General features: G+C 30.1%; 1 long non-coding RNA gene across 1 annotated transcript in view; it reads left to right on the forward strand.

The window, feature by feature from the left end:
- Positions 1-24699, forward strand: part of LOC119602162 — a 126580-nt gene that overhangs the window by 72419 nt on the left and 29462 nt on the right. Inside the window, exon 3 of the long non-coding RNA XR_005231311.1 lies at positions 8495-8684. This is a non-coding gene — a long non-coding RNA (uncharacterized LOC119602162). The remainder of the gene's footprint in view (positions 1-8494; positions 8685-24699) is intronic.

Here is a 24699-nt window from a genome sequence, read left to right on the forward strand (position 1 = left end):
CTTTTTTTTGTAACCATTTTTATTTATTATTTATTTTTTTTTTTAATATCAAGTTGTCAATTTAGTTTTTGTGTATATGTTTCTATATATTTTATGTTGTGTTTTTATATGAATATGGACAGAAAAATTGGCATGACAGTTATTACTTTTTGAATAAAATATCTACAAATGGATAGATGGATTGGTAAAAAAAGATACTGAATGAATGAATGTATGTATGAATCAATGAATGAATGAATAAGTTTGGTTGAATATTGTGACTGATTGTAGATGGCTGTTGGTTTGTTTGTGTGTCTTTTTGAATGTGAATGTTTTGTTAGCAGATGATATAAAAATCTATCTTTCTAGTCATATGCTTTTTAGAGTAATATAAAAAGTTTTTTTTCTACTTTTTGTTGGTTTAATGTTTTCCTACTCAAAATGTATTTTTATGGTAAATTTGAAATGAAATTTGAAACCTTACAAGTTGTTATTGTGCTGGGAGGATAAATTAAAATGTTGATGGTTGTTATTAAAACTAACAACAACAGCAGCAGCAGCAGCAGCAGCAGCAGTAACAACATCAGAATAAAAGTTTATTATGAAAATTGTTGGCAAATAAAACTTAAAGTGTCTTTTAGAGTTCAAAAAATATTAAATTGAGCTATTACTTTTTCGAAGGGTTTTCCTATATAGAGGTTAAGTTTTTCAATTTACTGAATATAATCTCTAGAAATATAGTAATTGCAAACCAAATGGTAAAAAATATACACAATGCAGCAAGATATAAAGCAGTAAAAAGTTTCAAGTCGTAAAATAATACCTCTCTAGGCTCTCAATATAGACCAGTCTATAGGCTATACAATAGCACAATGGTCTAGACTATAGGACAGTGAGAAATATAGACAAGTTTAGACTACAGATTAATCTACACAGAAAAAAATGGAATTCAAAATCAAACAAAAAATTCATAAAGTCAAGTATTTTTTTTTACTAAAATAGGACCTATCACGAAATTCGTAAAATCAAGTACTCAAATTCGTAAATTCTTTATTGAAAAAATTTCAGGATTTTTCTTATTAAAATAATATACTATTTACGAAAAACATTAATAAATAATCGCAACATTTCCAAACAATTATTTTACTGAAACAATAACACAAGTTATTAGTATTTGTACTGAAATTCAAGCAAATAGGTTATCTGAAACAGTTAAATTATTTATTGTATTTTGGCAATAATAATAAGCAAAATTCTTTATTGAATCTATAAAAATTTTGTTAAAAAATATATACTAAGTTTTAACAAAAATTTTACAAAAAATATTTAAAACTAAAAGTAGTAAAAAAATTACATATATACTTACAACATTTTTAAGAAAACGTTTCTAATTCTAGAAACTATTATTTTGTACTGTGAAAACTGAAACACTTATACATTAAATGTTATAAACCAAATAAGAATTATATCAATTCATTTTAGTACATTCTAAAACTGGTTTTATTGTTGTATTCCATATGCTGACATAAAAATAAAACTCAAACAAAAACATTTATTGAATCAGTAAAAATATTTACTGAAAATTAAATTTATTTCAATAAAGTGTTTGTTAGAAAATATTTTCCTTCTGTGTGAACATCAAACAAATTCGTTATAAACCCAAATAAAAATATTTATAAAAACCGAAATTAAATTTAAGCAAACGATTGTTAAGAAAAAAATTGTGCATATTTTTTTCTGTGTACAGTCTGAACTATACAACAATCATCATTGTGGCCTATAGTCTAATCTATAGTCTGGCCTATTGACCAATCTGTAGTGTGTACTATAGACTAATCATTATTCTGGACTATAGACTAAATAATGTATAGTCTGTTCTATTGACTAATCTATAGACTGGCCTATAGAACAGTCTATAGACCGGACTATAGAACAGTCTAAATAGACTCTTCTATAGTCTGGACTATAGAACAGTCTATAGTCTGGACTATAGGACAGTATATATTCTGGACTATAGAACAGTCTTTAGTCTGGACTATAGTGGAGTCTATAGTTTGGATTATAGTGCAGTCTATAGTCTGGATTATAGAACAGTCTATAGTCTGGACTATAGAACAGTCTTTAGTCTGGACTATAGAGGAGTCTATAGTTTGGATTATATAGCAGTCTATAGTCTGGATTATAGAACAGTCTATAGTCTGGACTATAGAACAGTCTATATTCTGGACTATAAAACAATCTATATTATGAACTATAGAACAGTCTATTGTCTGGACTATAGCACAGTCTATAGTATGGACTATAGAACAGTCTATAGTCTGGACTATAGAGGAGTCTATAGTTTGGATTATAGAGCAGTCTATAGTCTGGATTATAGAGCAGCCTATAATCTGGACTATAAAACAGTCTATATTCTGGACTATAAATCAGTCTATATTCTGGACTATAAATTATATGAACTATAGAACAGTCTATAGTCTGGACTATAGAATAGTTTATAGTCTGGACTATAGAACAGTCTATAGTCTGGACTATAGAACAGTCTATAGTCTGGACTATAGAACAGTCTATAGTCTGGACTATAGAACAGTCTATAGTCTGGACTATAGAACAGTCTATAGTCTGGACTATAGAACAGTCTATAGTCTGGACTATAGAACAGTCTATAGTCTGGACTATAGAACAGTCTATAGTCTGGACTATAGAACAGTCTATAGTCTGGACTATAGAACAGTCTATAGTCTGGACTATAGAACAGTCTATAGTCTGGACTATAGAACAGTCTATAGTCTGGACTATAGAACAGTCTATTGTCTGGACTATAGAACAATCTATAGTCTGGACTATAGAACAATCTATAGTCTGGACTATAGAACAATCTATAGTCTGGACTATAGAACAATCTATAGTCTGGACTATAGAACAATCTATAGTCTGGACTATAGAACAGTCTATAGTCTGGACTATAAAACAGTCTATATTCTGGACTATAGAACAGTCTATAGTCTGGACTATAGAACAGTTTATAGTCTGTACTATAGAACAGTCTATAGTCTGGACTATAGAATAGTCTATAGTCTGAACTATAGTCTGGACTATAAAACAGTCTATAGTCTGGACTATAGTCTGGAACAGGCAATAGTCTGGACTATAGAAGAGTCTATAGTCTGGACCCTATAATAGTCTATAGTTTGACCTATACCTTAGTTCATAGACTGGACTATAAATGAATATTTTTAAAAAATTTAATAAAACTAGGTCATTAAGCAATTATTTAAAAATAATCATCCATAATCTTATTACTTCCTCTTCCAGTTAAAGCACTTGCTTTTTTCCACCCATATAAAAACAAATACCAATAAACAAACGAAGAGAGAAAGGAGAAAAAAACCCATGTATTAAATTTACTCTGGCATTGATTTGTTACAACTTTAGCTCTTCACTCTATACAAAGAAGATTTAAAATAACAAATAAAATATTTGAGATTCTTTTTCAAATTGATTGAAAACAATGATGCAAACAGATTTTTCAAACAATCCATCTTCTTCTAGTTTATTTTCTGTTGTTCTTGTTTAGTTTAAATTTTTGTTGTTATTGTAATGTTGTGTTCCTATAGTTCTTTGTTGTTATTGCTGTTGCTATTTCAGCCATTTATCTTGTATACTTTCAATTTTGTTAGTGTTAGTTTTTTTGTTTATTTTACTATGAATATTATATTCCTCTCTTCACTACTCCTTTTGTTTCCTTGTAGTGTAGAGTTTGAAAGTCCTTTGTACCACTTGCTGTACGCAACAAAACATTTTGTTAAGTCTTTTTTTTATTATAAATAAATGTTCAAACGTTTTTTTATTTTGGTAAAGAAAAATAACAGCAGTCTAAATGTTAGAGATTTTTTTAGAAAATATTTAAAGAAATTTGCAAGGACCTTCTCTGTTTGCACTTCAATAAAGTGAAACTGGTTGATAGCAAGAGAAAGGAATTGTGATGGATGTGAAGTTTTACAAACAAATGTCTAGGACCTGTTTAATCGTTCCATAAATTGCTTAAAATTGAGCTGCAGTTTACAATTGTTTCTTATTTAAGTAATATATGAAGTATTCTTAATAAATTTATTTTATTTTAAAAAAGACTTTTTTTTTGTAAAACACAAGTTTAAGAGATAAATGTTGACGTTTTTCACTTTCTATTTAAAAATACGTTGTTTGGTTAAATTTGCAAATCGTTAGATTTATATCTCATTTAAAAAATGGATTATATTGTGATACCTGGTTCCTTTTTGGGATTTCCTCCTTTGTATTATCTTAAGCGGTCTTTAGGGGATTTATTATACACATAAATATTTGAAATCATTTATTTTACTTTAACGTTTTTCTTCTGTTTTTTCATATTTATAGATTATTTTGTTTGTAATTTATCTTGTTTTTATTTCGGGATTTTTGTTGTAAATCTCTGTATGTATTTAAGTTGTTTCAAAACTATATTTTTTATAATATGGGTTTTTGTTTATTTTTCTTTTTAATAAAAAAACAAAAAATTAATATGATGGTGTAAATATTTTACTAACAAACAAGCGATTTATGAAAGGTAGTGTTGTGATATTTAATCAAACCGATACATGCATGTACTATACCCTGCAGTTCGAAGTAGTTGTCCTTAATAAAAGAATTTACATGCTATATTTATGGACAGTAAAATTTCGATAAACTCTTCTACACAGAGGGAAAAAGAAATATACACGCCTGGTACCAAATTGACACCAAAGATTTTATAATTTTTCAATAACATCCGTTGTCAAAGTATATTCATACGTACGACAACTCTATGTAACGTTGACAACGTTGCGTTGGCAATGGATTGTTTGTCAATAGTGAGCTTACCACCTTTGTTAACATTTAGACAACGGATGTGTATAAAATTTAGATTTCGACAACGAATTGTTGCAATATTGTCAGCATTACATAGTGTTTTGGTACGTATGTATATACTTTGACAACGAATGTTATTGAAAAATTATAAACAGTTTGGTGTCAATTTGGTACCAGGCGTGTATATTTATTTTTCCCGCTGTGTATAGATTCCTTCTGTTAAGTTTAATAGCAATGTATGTACTTTCTAACACGCAGGTGACTACTCATTAGATTTCTAAAAGACGCTAAAGAGGTTAGTCCTTGACTCCTTGTAAAACTGCAGGATAATGCTAAAGAGCACAAAAACTCACATGTCTACACTTGATAAACTTTTAAATAAATTTCTAAAACAAACATCAATCTAATCATACAAATACATTCTTACAAACATAAACCCAACAAACACTAAGGTTTGAATAGAACTTGAACTCCTACTAGGGTTCTATAGTTAGAACACAAAACAGACTTTCCGACTTTTTACAATTTTTAAATTGTGGACTTTTTGAGTTTTTTTCCACTTATCGAATTTATTAGATTTTTTTTTTCGAATTTTATTTACGAAGTCGATTTTTCGACTTTTTTCCTAAAAGATAGTCAGTCGACTTATCGACATTTTCTTTAACAAGTTTTTCCGACTTTTCGACCTTTTCCGAATAATCGAATTTTTACAACTTATTTCGTCCTTTTAGATTTTTATTTACAAAGCCCACTTTGGGCTTAATGTTTGTTTGTTAGGAAAACGTGCAAATCTTTCAAAACTGTTAAAAAAAGCATAAAAGGAAAATATTTAAATGATGAAGCAAACAAAAGTTTGTATTTTTTAAGTTTACATATGTACATAACATACGAGGGCAAAACAAAAAATTAACTAAAAATCTAGTCATATTTAAAAAAACGTGTTAGTAATATGTCTTTCAAATGGTTTCAAATGTTAAAAAAGTCCTTTACATCGTCCTTACATCGTGACAATTTTGTTATTACTATATTTCGTTTAGTTACATTGTTGTTGTTATTTTTATGCTTGCTAATATTGTTGTAGCTGTTGTTTACCAAAAAAAAAAACATATATAATAAAAACAACAAGGAAATAGATGAAGTTTAACAAACCGTCAACCAGAACAAGAAGACAATTTAAATAAATATTTTTTTTGCTGTTGTTAAAACAACAAAAGTTAAAAAAACATAATATTTTTTTAGTATAATAAAGCATTTAATGTTATTTTGCAAAATACACAAAAACACACACACACTCTCCCTAGCACATACAAATATAAACAAAGTAATCTACACACACCCATTTGGGTACAACCCACGCACCTCTGTTTTTATCAGTTAACCGGCACAAACTAACACCCAAGCACACATACACACACTTTACAGCTTAAAGCGCCTGAATTTGTTAAATTTATGTTTTCATTTAATTCACACACATACACACACCTTAGAAAATACATAGGTATAGGTTTGTAACGGTATGTATTTATGTCTGTAAGTAATGTAAAGACAGGATGTAAGACGGAAGTTGTATATTTCCATTTAAGCACAGATCACAGATACTTTTGTAGCTCTTTCCTCTTTGGGCTGTGTAAAGAGACTACTTCTGCTGCCTAGGGGGGCTTATTTAAATTTATATAGAGATTGATAAAGAATTTAAATGATAAAGATGTGTGTTTTGTTTGTCAGTTATCAAAGAAAGGAATCCTCATGTTGGTGTCTTATATTTTAAGGATGTTTAAATTTATATAATTTTTAATAATTATTTTAAGATATTCGAAAGGAAAATGTCTTCAAGGAATGATTAATGGTGAAACACTTTCTGCGTGTTATTGGAAGCAGAAAAACGAAATGCAAAATCTTTACAGTGGGAAATTTATTTAAAAAAAATTTTACAGACGAGTCTATAAAGTCAACTATAGACTCGAATGCAGACTCGTCTGTAGAGTCGACTATAGACTCTTCTATAGAGTCGACACCTCTATAGACTCGTCTATATAGTCGACAATTGACTAGTCTACAGAGTCGACTATAGACTCGCCTAAGCAGTCAAACATTAACTCGTCTAGAGAGCCGTCTATTGACTCGTATAGAAAGCGACTATAGACTCGACAAAAGAGTCTATAGATTCGACAATTGACTCGATATTGAGTCAACTATTTATCCGTCTATAGAGTCTATCATCATCTATACACACCTCTATAAAGTCGACTATAGACTAGTCTATATGGTCGACTATAGACGAGTCTATACAGTCGACTATTAACTCGCCTATAGAGTCGAATATAAACTCATATATAGAGTCGAATATAGACTCTGCTAGAGAGTCGGCTATACACAGAGGGAAAATGAAATATACACGCCTGGTACCAAATTGACACCAAACTGTTTATAATTTTTCAATACCATCCGTTGTCAAAGTATATATGTACATACGTACGACAAACAATCCGTTGCCAATAGTGAGCTTACCTCGTTTGTTAACATTAAGACACCGGATGTGTATAAAATTTCGACATCGAATTGTTGCAATGTTGACAACGTAGCGTTGTCAACATTACATAGTGTTGGTGTACGTACGTATATACTTTGACAACGGATGTTATTGAAAAATTATAAACTCTTTGGTGTCAATTTGGTACCAGGCGTGTATATTTCCTTTTCCTCTGTGTAGAGCTGATTATCGACTAGTCTATAGAGTCAACTATTGACTCGTCTAAATACGTCTATAGAGTAGACTCATCTATAGACCAGTCTATAGAGTCATCTATAGACCAGTCTATAGAGTCAACTAGACTAGTTTGTTGAGTCGAATATAGTCTCGTCTTAGGGACGACTCGTCTAGAGACACGTTTAGAGAGTCGACTATAAACTCGTCTATAAAGTCGGCTATACACTACTATTTTATTGACACTATTCGACTATTTGTCTAAGTGGGCTCTACTATATGCTCGTCTATAGACTATATATTCATATATAGTCTATACTATAAATAATAATCAATCAACATTCCAAAAGCTCTGCCAACTACGTTCGTTTCTAATTTGAAGTTTTCTTTCTTTAATCTACTCACTTTATATTTAATACCCTTACCCAACCCTTTATAAAACTAATTTCATGGCTTAATCTCTTCGCTAACATTACTGACCGCATAAAACTTCAGCAAAAAAAAAATTGATTTAAAATATTAAGAAATAACTTTAGCAGTTCAGCTTGAACACAAAAGCTTAAAGAGTCTTAAAGCAAACTTATCTCTTCAACATTTATATATTTATATAAAAAAGCAGCAGATACATATACATATTTTTGACTTATTTTTATTCCCCTCATTGCACATTATTTATTACATACAAGAAAATTTACATCCCCAGCATTTATTCTTCGAAAAAGATATAAAACAAATGCTAAATGCCTGGTTTGTTGGCTGTTTAGCTCAAACCTTTAACCCTCAGTTTATGAGTTATGGATTGTCGTGTGCTGGGGTTTTATTCTATGTGTGTGTGTGTTTTTTTTGTAATATTTCCCTACAAATAAATCAAATAATAATCAAAATTCTATTGTATGTAGTAATAATAATATTTCGTTTGTTTGTTTCCTTTTGTCTATTTTGCAGATACTACATCGTTTGTAAGTTTGTTACTTTTTTTCCTTCTCCTAACGCTACTGCTCCTTCCTTTACACTTTGGACTCTTTGTACGTGTGTCAGCCAACCAACCAAACAACCAGTCAAGCACAAACATCTCTTTCTTCTTCATTCATTTATAATCTTCATCTGTAACATTGTTTAAGGAAATGTTTTATAGGTATGTATGTTTGCATTTTTATTATTATAAATAGCCCTGCAGTTCGTGATTACTGGCTGACCCGAACTAGTGATATTATACATTACCAAGGAATAGCTATAAGACTAGTTTTTTTGTGCTTGTCTTATGAGATAACTAAGTTTCGGTAACTTTAAAATAACTTCTCTATACATACCAGGTAGCCCCTCCAAAATTACTGGGTATATGTGTATTTTTGTATCTGTGTGATTATAAATCTATGACTTTATTATTAATCTACATGTATGTGTTTATGTTTAAATCTAAGATTTTGTGTGGGTGTGTTTCTGTATTTGAGTTTATGTTTGTGTGTGTTCGTTTTTATAATTAACTATCTTGTCACTGTGACTTACTTTTTGTTAAACGTGACATGTATATATTTTACTTAAATTATTTTTTTTTGCTGTCATCATTTCTGTTATGTTACAATACGAAAGTATGTAGTTCTGGTTATGTTACTTTATTGTTATTTTGTTTCAACATTTTATATCACTTCATTATTGTCTTTTGAGGCAGTGATTCCCAAAAGGGGAAACAATACGATGTGATTAACTAAACTCTCGACTTTAGATTTTCGACTAAGTAAAGAATTGCTTATAGACTGGACTAATAACTGGACTATAGACTTAGTTAAAAACTCGACTATACTCTCAACTATACACAGGAATACTGACACGACTTTTGACTAGACTGTAGACTGTACTAGAGATTATAAATTCCACTGTAGATGATTTAGACATAACTATAAGCTAGACTATGAACCTAGACTATGGCCTAAAGTCATAACTTTAAAGTTGACTATAAACTCGACTATAGTCTTGAGTTTAATATATTGTAAGTCTCTACAATATCCTAGACTATAGCCTCGGCAGTAGACTTGACTGTAGGTTTGAATATAGTTTCAATTTATAGACTAGACTATATATTTGATTATGGATTAAACTGTAAATTAGACTTGACTATAGACTAGAGTATAGTCTCATCCATAGCCATGCATATTGATCTGATTATTGACTGGACTATAGAGGTAACTATAGACTTCACTATAGATTACAGGTTAAACTGTAGTCGTCGCGATTGTAGACTATAGACTCGAATATATTCAAATATAGTTTTGCCTATTGCCTCGACTAAAGACTCGACTAATATACTCGATTACAGACTACTATAGTTTCGATAATAGTCTTAGACCCGACTAATGTCTCGATTTTCGTCTTAACTACTAACTTGTCTATAGTATAGACTAGACCAGACTATAGACTTGCCTATAGAATATTCTTAGACTTGAGTTTAGTTTCGAATATAGGCTGGAATATTGATTTGACAACAGTATTGACTACAGACAATTTTGACTGTAGGCTTAACTCGATTATTGGCTACAGACTAAGTATGAACATCGGTTATAGATTCAAGATCGACTATTAATTCAAGATTGACTATTGATTCTATAGTAGAGATTATCCCTGCAAAAAAAGAACTTCCGAAGAAGCGACAAAGAAGTAGAATTTACTCCATGGAAGTACTGAAAAAGAGATGATTTTAACAAAGGCTTGTCATAGGGATGTCCTTTTTATTTGATTCACTACACTTCCGAAATCATTCTCAAGAAGTAATTTTTATGCTCTTTTTTGGAAGTTATTCGGAATTGAAATTGTATTATTATAGAATACAACTAATTTGACTTAAATAATATTAACATTAATGAGGGTAATAGATACAGAAGCCTAAAAGTAAATTTTTTTATCTCCCAAAAATGTAAGAAAAAAAATATCTTCAGCATTGAAGAAATAAAATTATTTTCGCTTCTTTGGAAGTCATTAAACATCATTTCCACAGAAGGTTAAAAAATTCACTAATTGCTGCTTTTGAAGTGGTGATAAATACATACTTCGCTTTATTTTTGCTGGGTATAGTCAAAAGACCATTATTGCAACTATAGTTTCAGACTCTCTGCTTTCGTTTCTTTCACACTCTTCTTCTCACTCCCTGTAGTATTTTGTGTGATTGTAGTTAAATTTTGCCTTAAACTTAATCTTGTTATAAAATAAGTGAACAACTACAACAACAACAAGTAGAAAAAAGAAAACAAAAACAGCAACAACAACATAAACAATAACAACAATTCATAATTCATGGTGGCTTACTTTTTAACAAGAAAAATGACAACAACGACAACAACAAAAAGCAGAAGAAAACATAAAATATAAAAAAAGGAAACAGACAAAATATTTATAACAACAAAAAAAAAAAAAAAACAGCAACAATAACAATAACGACAATAATAATAAAGAAATACCACACTAAACATTTTGAAATATTTACAACTTTTTACCACCATCAGCAACCAGCATCATCATCATAAAATACTGAAGAACAACTGCAGAAAAAAAAAACAACACAAACAAAGAATAAAATGAAATATTCGTTAGTAAAGGAAATAATGAAGATCTCTGAAAAAGGAGGGGGAGCAACACCAGTCCACTACAAACAAGTAAATGAGGTAGTTTAGTAAAAAAGTTAAGGGGGACAGTAGGTTGAAGTTAACTAAAAAACTAGCAAGGGAAAAATCTATTTAGTCATGGTCAGGTTGCTGTTGTTTCTCATACCATCTTCCCCCATCCACCGCTTTTCTAACTTGAGTTTTTTCGCCATTCCTTAAGTTTGAACAGGAAACGTGTAACAGCAAAATATTGACAAACTATTTAGTGGCCGTTTAGTACGTGTTGGTAATGAGTGCGACAGAGAGAAAGGAAAACAAAACTGTCAAAATGTGTTCATTATGAAATTCAATTGACAGTTTTTCTCGGTATTTTTTTTGAACAGATTTTTTTTATAAAGTTTTATAATTAAAGACATTGAAGTGGTAAATTATTGTTTATTGCGACAAAAAAGTTTTGCGGGTATAAAATTTTTGAAAAATGAAAAACTTTTGCATTTGATATTTTTATTATGGAAATGTTTCAGTAACAAAAAAATTTGTTGCAGTTGTAAAAAATATAATTTTTTTAACATAATGGTTTTGTTGTAAATTAAAGATTAATGTTATATTCAGCAAAGATTTTAGAAGCTATTTAAGGCTAATACAGTAGCTTCTATAGCTCTGAATATAGCCGAGTTTAATAAAAACAATACAGTTGACTATTATGGAATCAAAACCATAGTCCTGTATGTCAAGACTCTAGTCCAGTCTATAGTCGAGACTATAGTCCAGTCTATAGTCAAGACTATAGTCCAGTTTGTAGTCAAGACTATAGCCCAGTCTGTAGTCAATACTATAGTCCAGTCTATAGTCAAGACTATAGTCAAGACTATAGTCCGGTCTATAGTCGAGACTATAGTCGAGTCTATAGTCGAGACTATAGTAAAGTCTATAGTCGAGACTATAGTCGAGTCTATAGTCGAGACTATAGTCCAGTCTATAGTCGAGACTATAGTCGAGTCTATAGTCGAGACTATAGTCCAGTCTATAGTCGAGACTATAGTCGAGTCTATAGTCGAGACTATAGTCCAGTCTATAGTCAAGACTATAGTCCAGTCTATAGTCAAGACTATAGTCCAGTCTATAGTCAAGACTATAGCCCAGTCTATAGTCAATACTATAGACCAGTCTATAGTCAAGACTATAGTCCAGTCTATAGTCAAGACTATAGTCCAGTCTATAGTCAAGACTATAGTCCAGTCTATATTCGAGACTATAGTCCAGTCTATATTCGAGACTATAGTCCAGTATATAGTCGAGATTATAGTCCAGTCTATAGTCGAGCTTATAGTCCAGTCTATAGTCGAGACTATAGTCCAGTCTATAGTCGAGACTATAGTCCAGTATATAGTAGATACTATATTCCAGTATAGATATAGTAGAGACTGTAGTCCAGTCTATTGTCGATACTATAGTCCAATCTATAATTGGGTTTTGTGGTTAGTGTTCTAGTCTGTTGGAATAGAGATCGTGGGTACCATTCCCACCAGGGACACTGGTGAAGTAGCGAACAACAGGCGCTACTATGAATATATATAGTCAAATTTATAGTCGTGTCTAATCGAGTGTTTAATATCAGTTTTTAGTCTTCACTTTGGCGAAAAAAATTACTAAAAAGTCACTCAACACCTCCTATATGTCAAATAAATTTAAACAGTTTTATTAATTGTTTCAAATACTCACTTTAACAAGTACAAAATAAATTAATTTCTTAAACTCTATGGCAAATGTCCATCATGGCTTTGAAATTTCTGTCTCTTACTCATTCGTTGTCAAATTTCAAAAGAGGCGTTTGAAAACCGTTATAATAAAGGGGCTCCATTTTGTTGAAGTATAAATATGAAAGTTTACTATAATTAAAATATTATGTTTCATTTCTATAATCCAAATTTATCATGTTTCTAAATTCTATAAAAAAAATCAAAACCAATAATCAAATACATATGTATAGATAAGAAAGTGTATATTTAACTTATTTTCAGGTTGCATCCTACTATGCACACATTCGAAATCTAATTTCATTTATTTATTTAAACTGTTTATCATTGATTATATCTCTGATGTATATTTTTTGTATCAAACATACTCACCTGACAACTTTTCAATTTAAAATTAAATTGTGCAAGTGCGAAGGACCATAGAAAAAAACTAGACATGAAAATTATGATTTAATTTAAATTCTTATTTCCTTTTTCATACAATTAAATGCAATTAAATGCCGGCAACAAATTTTATCAAACACTCATACACGTTCGGAGGGATGTAGAAGGAAAAAAATTGTTTATGAAGCACACACACACACAGAATTTCAAATAACATTGTTTTACTCACATTTGCTTACTTTTTTTCTTCCTCTGAGCTGCACTTGCACGCAAACACACAATTTCATCATCAATCATTTATCATCACTTTAAACATCTATCAATGAATGAATGACATTTACAGCACAACACAGTCAGCCAGACACAACCCTAAAAACACTAATCCTTATTCGCACGTTGGGTGCTTGCTGTGTTGTGTTGCAAGTTTTTTTTTTTTTTGAGCTTTTATTTTGCAGCATCAAAGTTTAAAGGAATGTTTTCACTTGATTTATGTTTTAAATTTTTTATGGATAATGGAATCGTCAGTTATACAGAAATTTAAAAGTATGGTTCCTTCTTTGTTTTACTTCATTTCATTTAGAGTTTACAATGTCATGAAATGTCTTTGACAGAATTATTTTGTCACACAGATATGTATGTACCCTAATTTTTAATAATTATTAATCCTTTACCTGTCTACCTTGTGATTTTTACTTACCAGCTTAACATATTTAACAATGAGGACTTAGTTGCTTAATTGACTCCTTTTATTATGATGTCTACTGTGTCAAATTAAGATTTAAGTTGAAATTGTTAAACCCTTTAAATGTCTGTTGGAATACGCAGAACTATGTGAATTGTAAAGTCATTGGTCTATTGTTTTAACCGAAATGAAGATCTATTTGGTGACTACAATTTATGACTTTTCTTTGGTATTCCTGTAACTATGATCGAGACAAAAGTCGAGTCTATAATAGAATCTATACTCGAAACTATAGTCCAGTCCTTAGTCGATACTATAGTCTTTATTCGGGACTATTTCGTGATCGTAAGGCATTGTACAGTTCTTGTCTATGGTCTAAACTATAGTTCAGTTTATATCTTCAGTCCAGATTTTGTTTATATTGTAGATCATTCTACAGTCTATACTATAGTGTCATATAGAACAGACTATAGTTTAATCTAGACTATAGTATAGTCTATAGTCTAGACTATAGTAGAGTGTATAGTCTAGACTATAGATTGCACTATAGTGCAGTCTATAGTCTAGATTTTAGTACAGTCTAGATTTTAATCCAGTATGGTCTAGACTTTAGTTCATTAAATTTTCTAGAGTCTAGATTGTAGTTCAGTCTCTAGTCGTAGTAGTAATACAGACTATAGAAAAGTTTATAATCTAGCCGTTTGTCAATATTTTAGTAAACTCTACAGTCCAGAGTCTCAACTAGAGTTTAGTCTATATTCCAATCGTGGGTTTAATCTATAGTCAAGTCTATATTTGAGACTGTAGTCAGTTAAAGTCGTATGTTGCAGTCATTTCAACCTAATGTAGAGTGATCTAAGACTAACACAGATAAATCTATGTAGGATCCTAAACTTTTCAAACCATGTTCGAAAATTTTTTCATATATACTAATGTAGCTGCCTTTAAAGTTGTTGTTGTTGAATATATCTACATAGTTGGCAATTTGACTCACTAGTGACTTGGCTGGTTGGTTAGCTATTTGGCTGGGTGACTGCAGGTTGATGCTGTGTCCTAGTGTTTCAAATAGCAAACAAGGTGCTTTAAATTGTCGCAATTGATCTGTTAACTTTAAAGTAAAAAATATTTAAGTACAAAAACACATACACACACAGATGGATACACAAACAAATTGTATACAAGCTATACATGCATAGTAAAAGTTCAGAAATGGAACCATACAGTGAAACACAATTCTATATATGAAATTACATATATGTAATGTATGTATGTACATATGTGTGTGTATGTATTTACGTAAGTGTTTGTATTGAATAACGATGATTGTATAACAGATGAGTACAATTACACTGAACTAAAGAGAAAATTTAAAAACTGTTATGAGTACAATGATGACGATGGAAATGGCGATGATGATGATGATGCAAATGAATGATACGGTCGTCAGAGTCATGCTCATCGTCGCTTTTAAAGTATTAGAGTGACATACATACATCCATTCAAACAAAAGCATGGATATTTGTGATGGTGGTGGTGCTGATAATCGTAATAATATTTCAAATAATGATAATGATACTTCTAAGAATGATGATGATTACAATGATGTTGAGAATGACGATTATGATGGCTATGAGAAGGATTAGCATTTAAATACCCATCAATGTCATTTATAATGAATAAACAATCAACCAAAATACATAAAAATTGCTACTAAAAGTTAAGAAGAAAAATGTCCATAAAAAGGAGAAAAAAATCTGTAAAATTAGATTTTGGTTTTTAGAGGGGCAAAAAGGAGGTTCGTCAGACGTGTAAAAGTGAACAGTTTTGGAAACCATAAAACAGGCTATGACAACCAAAACAACAAAACCAAACCAACCAACCAACCAGCCAACCAATAAACACAATTTAGACTTTAACAAGGTGACAACTAATTCGCGTTAACAATGTGTCAATGGTGGAAAGTAACAATATAACAACAGCAACAACAACAACATTTTCTGTTGCAACAACAACGACAATAACTACTAACTTTTACACCTTAATGGTTTATTTATCAAACTTTTTATACTTTGTTTGTTTCACGTGGCATTTAGGTGGAAAAACAAAACTTCACTGATGTGAAAAAATGTTAAATAAAATAAATAAAAATTTATGATGGTTCAGTTCTGTTCAGTTATATTTGTTTACAAGTCTTATATGTAGGTATTTGCTTTTATTATTTAACACCGAAAAAAATTTAGAAAAAAATTTTTATGTAAATATAGCAATAGGGATGTTCCTTGTCACAAGCGAAATGAATAATGACAAACTTTGTTAAGCTTTTTAACTTAAAAGTTTCTTGTCATCATCATTTGAGACATTTAAAATGAAAAAGTTTGGTATACATGCGGCTTAGAGAGGGGAGAGGATGAAAATATCATTAGGAAAGAAGAAGCTGGTTATAATCAAAAACATGAATATTACAAGGATGTCACATAGACTATAGTCTAATCTATAGTAGACACTATAAACGAGTTTATAGACGAGACTATAGATGAGTTTATAAAAAAGACTTTAGACGAGTCCAAAGAATAGACTATACACGAGTCTAAAGAATAGACTATAGACTAGTCTATAAAAGGAACTATAGTCTATAGAAGCGTCTATAAATAACTCTATAGAAGAAACTATAGACGAGTCTTTAGATGAAATTATAAACGATTCTCTAGAAGAGACTATAGACGAGTCTGTAGAATAGACTACAAAATTGACTATGGACCAGTCTCTAGAATATACTATAGATGAGTCTCTAGAATAGACTATAGACGAGTCTATAGAATAGACTATAGACGAGTCTATAGAATAAACTATAGACGAGTCTATAGAATAGACTATAGACGAGTCCATAGAATAGACTATAGATGAGTCTCTAGAATAGACTATAGACGAGTCTATAGAATAGACTATAGACGAGTCTATAGAATAGACTATAGACTAGTCTAGAATAGACTATAGACGAGTCTATAGAATAGACTATAGACGAGTCTATAGAATAGACTATAGACGAGTCTATAGAATAGACTATAGACGAGTCTATAGAATAGACTATAGACGAGTCTATAGAATAGACTATAGACGAGTCTATAGAATAGACTATAGACGAGTCTATAGAATAGACTATAGACGAGTCTATAGAATAGACTATAGACGAGTCTATAGAATAGACTATAGACGAGTCTAAAGAATAGACTATAGACGAGTCTATAGAATAGACTCTAGACGAGTCTATAGAATAGACTATAGACGAGTCTATAGAATAGACTATAGACAAGTCTATAGAATAGACTATAGACGAGTCTATAGAATAGACTATAGACGAGTCTATAGAATAGACTATAGACGAGTCTATAGAATAGACTATAGACGAGTCTATAGAATAGACTATAGACGAGTCTATAGAATAGACTATAGACGAGTCTATAGAATAGACTATAGACGAGTCTATAGAATAGACTATAGACGAGTCTATAGAATAGACTATAGACGAGTCTATAGAATAGACTATAGACGAGTCTATAGAACAGACTATAGACGAGTCTATAGAACAGACTATAGACGAGTCTATAGAACAGACTATAGACGAGTCTATAGAACAGACTATAGACGAGTCTATAGAACAGACTGTAGACGAGTCTATAGAATAGACTGTAGACGAGTCTATAGAATAGACAATAGACGAGTCTATAGAAAAGACTATAGACGAGTCTATATAATAGACTATAGGCGAGTTTACAGAATATACTATAGACGAGTCTATAGAAGAGACTATAGACGAGTCTATAGAATAGACTATAGGCAAGTCTATAGAATAGACTATAGGCATTTCTATAGAATAGACTATAGACAATAGAGGTGTCTATAGAATAGACTATAGAGGTGTCTATAGAATAGACTATAGAGATGTCTATAGAATGTACTATAGACGTGTCTATAGAATAGACTATAGACGTGTCTACAGAATAGACTATAGACGTGTCTATAGAATAGACTATATACGTGTCTATGGAATAGACTATAGACGTGTCTATATAATAGACTATATACAAGTCTATTGAAGGAACTACATTCGAGTCTATAGACGATACTATAAAAGAAACTATAGACGAGTCTCTAGAAGAGACTGTAGACAAGCCTATTTAGGAGGCCATAGATGAGTCTACAGAAAAGTAAAAGCTTATAGACGAGTTCATTGACAAGTATGTGGGCGAGTTTATTGTCGATTATATAGATGAATTTATAGATCTTTTACTGTCCCTTCTGTGGAAGGGTTATGCCCAATTTTATGGAGGAATTACTAGAAAATTCTTTATTCATTTCAATATTAGCAGAGACTGTAAACGAGTCCAGAGAAGAGACTACTGTTATAGAAGAAAAGGGCTATAGATAAGATACTCCAACCTCCAAAATATATTTACAAAAACTAGCTAATCACAATTATCTTCTCAACATAATTAGCTATTTCATTTAAACCTTTACCACAATATTCCAAACATTTTCTCTAATTATAATTCTATTTCATATTTTTCTCTTTTATATTAAAAGGCTCACAAACATTTTACTTTTGCTTTTATACATATTTAAGTCTTTTTGCGCCAACTTTTATATAAAACCAATTATAATCGTTAATTGTGGCTTAAGTGTATTTCTATGATAATTTTCAAATTGTAAAAAAATCGGTTTCTCTGCTACAAACATAATTTTAAGTTGTGGCAACATACAACTTAAAGCCCGTCAGTGAAACATACTAAAAAAATAATATAAAAAAAATTGAAAACGAAAATAAAATAAAGGGAAACAAATCTGCTTTTAATGCATTTCTTTATGGCAAAAACAACTCATTTCCGCTCCATAAACATTCGTTTAGTGGTTGTGTTTGAATGGTTGGTTAGTTGGCGCGGCGGCGGCGTTGGTTTTCTAATACTGAGACGAGGATAACGACGATGACACAACTCTGTTATACTAAGGCTTTTGAGTGTTTTGCTACAGCTTTAGACATATTAAAGGACCAGGGACATCCCCAAAAGTTTAATGCGTTTTTTTTTTCGTTTTTCATAAAAGACGTATTGAAATAATTTTCTGTTTAAGTGTCATCATAATCATCATGGTCTTTATTATGATTATCAACATTAAGGCTGAGTATTAGTTTTTCTCCAGCGTGTTTTAGTTGTATGGCAAATTTATATTAGAAATATCTATGTATTTTTTCGCTATTTTTTATAAGTGTGTCTTTATTTAAAGCGATTTTTGTTCATTTTTCAGTTTTCTATGTCTAGGAATTATTGTTAGTGAGGTTTTTGTACGCAGCTGAAAAATGAACAAAAAAAAAAAAGAAAAACATCATAGAAAACTAAATAAATGAGACCACTTAGCCAAACATGGCAAACGCCCATTGTGATGATTATGATGTTCAGGCCACTTTTTATTTTTTTATATTTTTGTTCTTTTTTAGTTTTGCCATTATTTCCACTGCATTTTCCATGTATTCATTCAACCATCCATTTCACACAACTCCCTGTAGAGTAAAAGACACAAATTGTTCAGTTTTTTTTTTGTTCTTTTTGTATTTTAGTTTTTATAATTCTTTGTCTTTTTTTAAGCTATTATTTTTGGAAAATTTGTTTTTGTCATAGCCTGCACTATGGTGGAATTGTGAACAAGTTGGAATAATTGGATTGAAGTTAATTATACTGTAGATTTTATCAACGAGACGAAACTATAGTAACGACTATAGACGTGTATCGAAAAGAAATTTAAACAAGTTTATGCGCTAGTTTATAGAAGATTTTAAATACCAGTTTAAACGATCTTGTAAGCGTGATTGTATTTGAGTTTATAGATGAGTTGCCTAGTCTATAGTCTATACAATAGACTATAGACGAGTCTACAGATTAAACAATAGACGAGTCTATAGAATAGACTATAGACGAGTCTATAGAATATACTATAGACGAGTCTATAGAATAGACTATAGACGAGTCTATAGAATAGACTATAGGCGAGTCTATAGAATAGACTATAGACGAGTCTATAGAATAGACTATAGACGAGTCTATAGAATAGACTATAGACGAGTCTATAGAATAGACTATAGACGAGTCTATAGAATAGACTATAGACGAGTCTATAGAATAGACTATAGACGAGTCTGTAGAATAGACTATAGACGAGTCTATAGAATAGACTATAGACGAGTCTATAGAATAGACTATACACTAGTCTATAGAATATACTATACACGAGTCTATAGAATAGACTATAGACGAGTCTATAGAATAGACTATAGACGAGTCTATAGAATAAACTATAGACAAGTCTATAGAATAAACTCTAGACGAATCTATAGAATATACTATAGACAAGTCTATACAACATACTATAGACGAGTCTATACAACAGACTATAGACGAGTCTATACAATAGACTATAAACGAGTCTATAGAATAGACTATACACGAGTCTATAGAATAGACTATACACGAGTCTATAGAATAGACTATAGACGAGTCTATAGAATAGACTATAGACGAGTCTATAGAATAAACTATAGACGAGTTTATAGAATAGACTATAGACGATTCTATATAATAGACTATAGACGAGTCTATAGAATAGACTATAGACGAGTCCATACAATAGACTATAGACGATTCTATACAATAGACTATAGACGAGTCTATACAATAGACTAGACTATGGACGAGTTTATAGAATAGACTATAGACGAGTCTATAGAATAGACTGTAGACGATTCTATATTCTATAGACGAGTGTATAGAATAGACTATAGGCGAATCTATAGAATAGACTACAGATGAGTCTATAGAATAGACTATAGATCTACAAAATAGATTATAGATGAGTCTATAGAATATTCTATAGACGAGTCTATAAAATGGACTATTATAGACGAGTCGGTATAATATACTATAAATGGGTCTATATAATATACTGTAGACCAGTATCTAGAAGAGAATGTAGACTAGACACGAGCCTATAGAATAGACTATAGGGTCTATAGTATATTTTATATAGTCTCTTCTAGAGTTTATAGCCGAATTTAAAGACAAGTTTATAGTTGGTTTTCCACATGAGTCTCTTGATGGTTTAGAAGACTTTTTGTTGACGACTCTGAAGATAAGTTTATACAGTTTACAGGCGGGTTATAATTGAGTTTATAGAGACGGAAGTTTTTGTGATAGTTTATAGCGGCTCTATCGCCGAGTTTATAGATGAGTTTATGATACAAGTTCATAGACCAGTTTTCAGGCGAGTATATTAACGAGTTTGCAGAGTCTTAAAACGAGATTAAAGATGATTTTATACACGAAATTATATGACAATATATACTATTTTTTAAGTTTATATGTAACTTTATAGTCCAGATTTTGGACGAGTCTACTGGAGACAAATTACTGTTAATCTATGAAAACTTTTATTCATATCAACAAAAAAATTTCATCAAGTTCTCTCTTATTACCAACCCATAGTTCATTTAATACAATTTAAAATTTTTCACCATTTTTATTGTCATACTTTTCTTTTCTACTATTTTTTGTCATTATTATCTTGTGATGAGTATTTATTGCAAGCTGACCAAATTTGTTCAATCTCAGTATGATTATTTTTTCTCTAACAATTATTTTTTTAAAACATTTTTAATTCGTTTAGTTAGAAAAAAAGACATAGAAAAACACACAAGCGGCTCTTGTCTTCTTTTAACAATTTTAGCCAACATCTGCTACAAAAATGTTTATTCTAAAGATGTATATACTTAAATATTACTCTGCAAGTATGTTTGTATGTACATCCGTTCATAACAGTGTTTGTGTATTTATACAAGGAGTTGCAAAAAAAGAAAACAGCAAACGCTGCACAAACAACACAAAAAAACTCTATCTCCTGGTGATGGGTTACACAGTTTTCATACTCGTTCATTCACTAATATAAATGTATGCATCTAAAAATGTGTGTGAATGTGTATGAGTGTGAACATGTTTTTATTTCCTTCCATTTTTTTTTTTTTTGTTTGTACATTCAGCAACTTGTTTATAACATAATTAAGATTTGTTTGCATTGTTATTGTTTTTGTTGTTCTACACTCTTCACTCTTTCTTCTTTACTCTTAAAGTACAAGTAAGTGCAAGTGAGACATATTTTTCTCTAGCAATTTGTTGTTTTTTGCCAACACATCCACTTTAAGTGTTGTGTTTACTTGACGAGATGAGATGAGTTGAGTTGAGCAAAAGAGTTAGAAGCGTAAATATATATAAGTGCAACAGAAAACAACAACATCAGCTAGAGACTAATGTTTTTCTTCTTGTACTTACAATTTCACAGCGCAGCTAGAAATATAACAATTCCTCTGGCCATATTTCATTAGAAATGCATAACAAGTGTGTGTGTGTGTATTTGCGTTCATACAGAAACAGAGCAATCCTTTTTTGTTAAACACTTCTGGCATACCAATACAAACAACTGTAGAGTGCTAAGATGAAAAGAAAGGATTTATAATAAAAATGTTTATTTTTTGTGCTATATCCTTCTGCCTGTTTTTTCGCAGCCAACATAAAGTTGTCAAATTTGGTTGGATTTTCTGACTTTAATTTTAATAAAATAAAAACAGCAAAAAAATTAGAGCAAATATTTTTTGCATTCCTTGCATTAATTTTTCGTATATTTTTTTCTTTCTTTCGTTAGCTGTCTTTGTCATAAAGTTTTTTATATATGAGAGAAGCTGCCACTAGAGTACCTAATGTTAGTATGAGCGAGCAATTGGTGGTTGCTTCTTTGCTTTAATACTACAAATTTTTGAAAAATTGTTTATTTTATCTCTAGTTTTGAAATATTGCTTAATAATGCTTGCTTTCGATGAAAAGTTTCTTTGGTTGACAGCATTTTCATTTATTAAATACTTTAAGTTGAAAGAGAAGAATTTTAAAGATAAAATTTAAATTTTCCAAGTTTGAGGGAATTCATGCGTATGAGTTATAATTAGCTCATGATATCTGTTAAATATTGCTCATACGTATAGAGATCTTTAAAAATTAATTTAAAAATTGTCATAAAATTATAAAAATTTTTTAAGGCTTTCTAGAATAGTTAAAAATAAACTTAGTACCAAACGAAGAATCTGGTACAAATATGGAATATCCAAAATTAAATTAGAGTTTAGTATCAAAATTAGGCCTTTGTATTAAAAAAAAGTTTGTTACTAAAACTAATGGTTTGAACTGTACTTAAACAAAAGTTTGTTACTAAAAGTTTTGTTGCAAAAAACAAAAATTTTTTACTAATACTAAATTTTTGTATTAAAACAAAATTTTTGTATTAAAAATAAACTTTTGTACTAAAACTAAAGTTTTGTAGTAAAAATTAAGTTTTAGTACAAAAATAAAGTACTAAAGTTTTGTACTAACACTAAAGTCTTGTTCTAAAACTAAAGTTTTGTACTAAATCTAAAGTTTTGTACTAAAACTAAAGTTTCGTACTAAAACTAAAGTTTTGCACTAAAACTAAAGTCTTGTACTCAGACTAAAGTTTAGTACTAAAAACAAAGTTTTGTACTAAAACTTAAGTATTGTAGTAAAACTAAAATTTTGTTCTAAAACAAAAGTTTTGTACTAAAACTAAAGTTTTGTCCTAAAATTAAAGTTTGGTACTAAAACTAAAGTTTTGTACTAAAACTAAAGTTTTGTACTAAAATTAAAGTTTTGTACTAAAACCAAAGTTTTGTACTAAAACTAAAGTTTTGTACTAAAACTAAAGTTTTGTACTAAAACCAAAGTTTTGTACTAAAACCAAAGTTTTGTACTAAAACCAAAGTTTTGTTCTAAAGCTAAATTTTTGCATTAAAACTAGACTTTTGTACTAAGATTAGGCTTTTGTAATAAAAAGCATGTTCTGTACTAAAACTGGTATTGTACTAAAACTATACTTTTGTACTGAAACTTTTGTATTATTCTAAAACTATAGCTTTATACTAAAACTATAACTTTATATAAAAACTATAGTTTTTTCTAAAACAAATTTTTGTTCAAAAACTGGAAATTTGCATTAAAACTAGATATTTGTTTTAAAATTACTATTACTAAAACTATAGTACAAAAGTGAGTACTAAAACTGAAATCGGCTGCTGCTGTTTTGTACTAAAGCTTTAAGGTTATCAAGTAAATGTTAAGTAGTTCATATAACTGAAATTTAAGTTTTTGTATTTAGACTTGAATTTAGTACTTAAACCAGAGTTTAGTTACAATTGTTATAAATTTCAGTGCCAGTACGTGAAACATAAACAAGTCTTTTATAAATGAGATGTGTTTGTATCTTAAACATGTCCTGACACTTAAAGGATATTTAATTTTTCAAGTTGCTGTATTCTCCCAAAAAATCTTTTTTAAACTTCACCTACAGCAGTTTCTTTTCAATACGGTTTTTATACTTGAATATTTTTTTTCTTTATTTTGTTGAAAGTATCATACAACATATTTCAATGAGATGCGTTGACAGTATTTTCAAAATTTAATTTATTGGTTATTTGTTTTTTTTTCACCAACATTTTCAAACACTTGCTTATAAGTAAGTATATAAAACATGCATATAAATAAATGTACATGTGTGTTTGTAAGTATATACATATGTATAACTTTATATATGTTTATGACTTGTATTGCTTTGACAACTGATATTATAAGTTATTTA

The sequence above is a fragment of the Lucilia sericata genome, unplaced genomic scaffold, assembly GCF_015586225.1.
Source record: "Lucilia sericata isolate MDLA Ls3-8-SP2 unplaced genomic scaffold, ASM1558622v1 Contig000212F_arrow, whole genome shotgun sequence".
Lineage (NCBI taxonomy): Eukaryota > Metazoa > Arthropoda > Insecta > Diptera > Calliphoridae > Lucilia > Lucilia sericata.